Below are 5427 nucleotides of genomic sequence, written 5' to 3'. Positions count from 1 at the left end.
GGAGAAACAAGAAGCAGCAGGAGCGGCAACAGCAACAAGCAGCAACGATCAGCAGCGAGCAGCAGCAGCAAGCAACAGCAAGCAGAAGCAGCAACAAGAAGCAGCAGCTGTAGCAGAAAGCAGCAACAAGCAGCAGCTGTAGCAGAAAGCAGCATCAGCAGCAAGCAGAAGCAGCAAAAAGAAGCAGCAGCTGCAACAGAAAGGAACAGCAGCAGCAGAAAGAAGCAAGCAAGCAAGCAAGCAAGCAAGCAAGCAAGCAAGCAAGCAAGCAACCAAGCAAGCAAGCAAGCAGCAGCAGCAGCAGAAGCAATCAACAGCAGCAGCATGAGCAAGCAGCAACAGCTGCAGCAAGCAACAGCAAACAGCAGCTGTAGAGAAAGCAGCAGCAGCAGCAAGCAAGCAAGAAAGCAGCAGCAAGCAAGCAGCAGCAGCAGCAGCAGCAGCAGCAGCAGCAGCAGCAGCAGCAGCAGCAGCAGAGCAGCAACAACAAGCAGCAACAGCAAGCCGCAAAAGAGCGAGCAGCAGTAGCAGCAGCAGCAGCAGTAGCAGAAAGCAGCAGTAGCAGCAAGCGATAGCAGCAGGAACAAGGAGCAGCAAGCAGCTAGAAGCAGCAGCAAGCAGAAGCAGCAACAACAAGAAGCAGCAGAAGGAGCAAGCATCAGCAGCACCAGCAGCAGCAGCAAACAGCAGCAGAAAGCAGCAGCAGCTAGCAGCATCAGCGGCAAGAAGTAGCAACAGCAGAAGCAGCAACCGCAGCAGCAGGCAGAAGCAGCAAGCATCACGAGCATCAAGAAGCAGCAACAGCAAACAGAAGCCGCAACAAGAAGCAGCGGCAAACAGCAACAGCCGCAGCATAAGCAAACAGCAGCAGCAAGCAGCAGCTGTAGCAGAAAGCAGCAGCAACAGAGCGAGCAGCAGCAAGCAGAAGCAGCATCAGCAGCAAGCAGCATAAGGGACAGCCAGCAGCAGCAAGCAGTAGGAAACAGCAGCAGAGTGAGCAGCAGAAGCAACAGCAGTAGCAAGCAAAAGCAGCAGCAGCAACGGCAGCTGTAGCAGAAAGAAGCATCAGCTGAGCAAGCTGCCCCAGCAGCCACAGCAAGCAACAACAGCAGCAGCTGCAGCAAGCACCAGCAAATAGCAGCTGCAGCAGAACGCAGCAGCAGCAAGCAAGAGCAGCAGGAAGAAGCAGCAGCAGCAATAAAGAGCAAACAGCAGCAGCAGCAGTGGTAGCAATCAGCAGCAGGAGCAACAAGAAGCAGCAGAAGCCGCAACACCAACAAGCAGCAACCACCAGCAGCCAGCAACAGCAAGCAGAAGCAGCAACAAGAAGCAGCAGCTGTAGCAGAAAGCAGCATCAGCACAAGCAGCAACAAGAAGCAGCATCTGTAGCAGAAAGCAGCATCAGCAGCAAGCAGAAGCAGGAACAAGAAGCAGCAGCTGTAGCAAAAAGCAGCATCAGCAGCAAGAAGAAACAGCAACAAGAAGCAGCAACAGAAAGCAGCATCAGCAGAGCGAGCAGAAGGAGTAAGCAGCAGCAGCTGCAGCAACAGCAAACAGCCGCTGTAGCAGAAAGCAGCAGCAAGCAACAACAGCAGCAAGAAGCAGCAGCAGAAAGCAGCAGCAGCAAGCAAGCAAGCAGCAGCAGTAGCAACCACAAGCAGCAACGGCAAGCCGCAAAAGAGCGAGCAGCAGTAGCAGCAGCAGCAGCAGAAAAATCAGCAAGCAGCAGCAAGCGATATCAGCAGGAACAAGAAGCAGCAAACAACAGCAGTAGCAGAAAGCAGCAGCACCAGAGGGAGCAGCAGCAACAGCAGCAGCAGCAGGAAGCAGAAGCAGCAACAAGAAGCAGCAGAAGGAGCAAGCATCACCAGCACCAGAGCGAGCAGCAGCAGCAAACAGCAGCAGAAAGCAGCAGCATCAGCAGCAAGATGCAGACACATCAGAAGCAGCAGCAGTAGCTAGCAGCATCAGCGGCAAGAAGCAGTAACCGCAGCAGCATGAAGAAGCAGCAAGCACCAGGAGCAGCAAGAAGCAGCAACAAGAAGCAGCGGCAAGCAGCAACAGCCGCAGCATAAACAAACAGCAGCCGCAAGCAGCAGCTGTAGCAGAAAGCAGCAGCAACAGAGCGATCAGCAGCAGCAACAGCAGCAAGCAGCATATGGGGCAGCCAGCAGCAGCAGCAACAAGCAGTAGGAAACAGCAGAAGAGTGAGCAGCAGCAGCATAAGCAGCAACAGCAGTAGCAAGCAAAAGCTGCAGCTGCAGCAGCAAAAGCAGCTGTAGCAGAAAGAAGCATCAGCAGAGCAAGTTGTCCAGCAGCCGGAGCAAGCAGCAGCAAGCAGGAGCAAACAGCAGCAGCAGCAGCAGCAAGAAGCAGCAGAAGCAGTGGTAGCAAGCAGCAGCAGCAGGAGCAGCAACAGCAACAAGCACCAGCAGCAAGCAACAGCAACTAGAAGGAGCAGCTGTAGCAGAAAGCAGCATCAGCACAAGCAGAAGCAGCAACAAGAAGCAGCAGCTGTAGCAGAAAGCAGCATCAGCAGCAAGCAGAAGCAGCAACAAGAAGCAGAGCGAGCAGCAGGAGCAAGCAGCAGCTGTAGCAGAAAGCAGCAGCAGCAGCAAGCAACAGCAGCAGCAAGCAGCTGTAGAAAGCAGCAGCAGCAAGCAAGCAAGCAGCAGCAGCAGCAGCACCACCACCACCACCACCACCAGCAGCATATTATCATTCCACTACACTCATTTGAGGACAATGGTCTCCCCTCCTGATTTTTTATTAGCTGCGTCCTGCGCGAGCTCGAAGATGAGATTATAATTTTTTCCAAGTGTTGTAAGTTTCATGCACTTCATTTCACTATAATTACTTATCTGGCAAATGCAGAGATACATGCAAGGATGCAAAAAGGATACGGCTGACTAGTGAAACTAATCAAACATCAGTGAATAAATCTCAGATGCATCAAACCTCATTTGCCAGATTTTCTTTGCTGCCACCTCTGAAAATAAACCGGCTCAATAGAAACAGGTCTCTGACGAACGCCACGAAACAGAACCAGCGATAAAACAAGCCGCACTTTCGTAAGAGCTGTTTTGTGAAGTTCGTTCTCTCGTCTGTCCCTAAACGTCGCGCGCTTTTCAATGTTCTTTCCTTGGGTATGCTTTCTGGCTATCGCCTGTTTTTGCTTTCACCCCTTAACCTCCCATTACAGCGACCGTTCCAGTATTCCAAATTGGACATAAAGGGTTAGGGAGAGGAAAATGATACATCACGTGCCTCGCGAGGCTGTTTGATAAATGTCATTAACCACTGCGGACCTGCCATTCCGGTTTCGAACATGGGAGCTGTTCCGTTACCGCTACTGCCTAGCAACGTAGCAAGGTTTAACCGAGACATTTCCTTCCGAACGTGCTGTCGCTGTCCAGCTGTTGAGCTACTTGACGAAAAATTCCACCGGTAGGAAATGAATTGTCCAAAGTCCACAGGCTTCATACGATGCGACAAATCTGCGCCAGTAGAACAGCTTGTACAGTGTGCTTTTACATTAATCTCTTTCCAGTTGCGTTTATTTAATTTGATTCCACCGTCGCTTTTTCGTTCCGATGGAGATGGATTTTTACCGGTGGGTGCCTCCAGAGGGTGGAGGCTTGACACAGACCAGGCACGTAGCCAAGAACTTTGTTGGGTATAAGCATTAGGTAATCTTTTGGTACCGGACAGAAGGGGCAGGGGGGAGGCGTGAGACTGGTGAGGGCAAACCCTTGGACACGTTACTGACACAGACCACAGTTTTTCCCCGAAAAAGGACTATACTATTAACGCAGTAAAATATATATTACTAACATGGAGTAACTTTCGCGGTTCCCAATTGCTCCCACCCCCTGCATCAATCTGCTTAGTGGCGTTTCATCACGCTACAAGGTGCTTATCGCTTGCTTTTCAGCCAAGTCAGCAGGGTCTAAGAACTGGTGGGAAGCAGACGACAATGCCACGAGCCGAGGACTCGTACCACCTGGCTCCGCTGAGAAAGGATGGCGATCAGTGCAGAGAATCTAAATGCGCCTCAACGAATCTCCTCCGAAGTAACAAATGTTCACGTTATCAACAACAACAAAAAAGAAGTACACTAACACCCATCAGTAACGGTTTCGTTGTGTACGCAAGCGGCGTCTTTCGCTTCGTGAGCGCTTCATACCATTTCCACATCGGCGCACACCATTTTCACCGCCGTCTGCTTCTGTATTACGCAAAAGCGCCGCCCCCTCTCGATGTACTTCCTTCCGGGAATTTTGCCAAGCGGGTTCATTTTTATCCTGCGTGGTGATGCCGTTTTCTTTTTTTGTAAAAGCCCATCTTTTCAAGCGCCCTTTCTGGCGTTCAGAACGGCGCCGTCTGCGTACCCCGTTCCATGATGTCATCGTCGTCTGCTCCGCAAATGACCTGAAGCAGACGACGCAGGGCTGCCGTGGCGTGAAGCCCTTCGTTCCAGCTTATCGTTGCTGGCCAAATGTGGCGGATCTGTATCGCGTAGGCCGGCACGGTAAACCTTACGAGGAAAAGGCGTAGCCCCGGCGCAACGCGGAAAAAGACGGGCGCGCAGCACGTCTTCGTGCACTACACACACACGCACGCACGCACGCGCGAGACAGAAAAACCGTTAGGAGCTGGCGCGAACAGACGGAAACTCCGCGTTTCCGTGCGCTTGCCCGAGCGTCGCCGGCGTCTGCTCGTCGCCAGCAGGGATTCCTCGCTCGCTGCTGGCTTCCCTGGGGAGACGACGTTTTTTGGAAGCAGCAACCGAATAAACAAAATAAACAGCCATCAGAAGCGGTACGGAAGCGAAGCGACACAAACAAAAATACAGAGCTCCGCGAGTGACCTTCACCTTAACATGGCGGTTGAACGACTCGCGAGGTATGCGGAAGGCACGGGGGAGGGGGACGGCTCGGGGAGGAGGGAGGGGGGGGGGGGTTGAAGGAGCGCGGCCGCGCTTTTTGATTCGGTCAAGGTTGCGCGGTTCGCGATCGAAGAACCGCGGCGAGTGAGGTAGGAAGGAAGGAAGCGGCGGCGAAGTAGCCAGAAGGAAAAGCAAAAAATAAAAACAAGCCCGGGCCAAAATTACCTGCGCGAGGCAGAAGCGACGCCGACCATTTATTTCGAATTTGGGGGAGGGTGACGCGACAATCGTCCTCCTCGTTTTTTCTTTCACATTCTTTCACTGCTCCTTCTCCTTTCCTGCCCCCTCCCCGCCTTCTGGCAGTCAGTGAACGCGCCTGCCTGCAACGCCTCCTCTCCCGTTCTTTCGTCGTGCGCTGTAAGGTTGCAAGTTTCTTACGGGCCTCCGCGTACAGGCGCAACTTGTGCCAGCGTCGTTCTCCTCAGGGGCAAAGTAGGTGACGACCCCTTCGAAGGCGGCCAATGGCAGCGCACCGGGGG

The sequence above is a fragment of the Amblyomma americanum genome, chromosome 11, assembly GCF_052857255.1.
Source record: "Amblyomma americanum isolate KBUSLIRL-KWMA chromosome 11, ASM5285725v1, whole genome shotgun sequence".
Classification (NCBI taxonomy): Eukaryota; Metazoa; Arthropoda; class Arachnida; order Ixodida; family Ixodidae; genus Amblyomma; species Amblyomma americanum.
Note: the sequence above shows the minus strand (reverse complement) of the source record.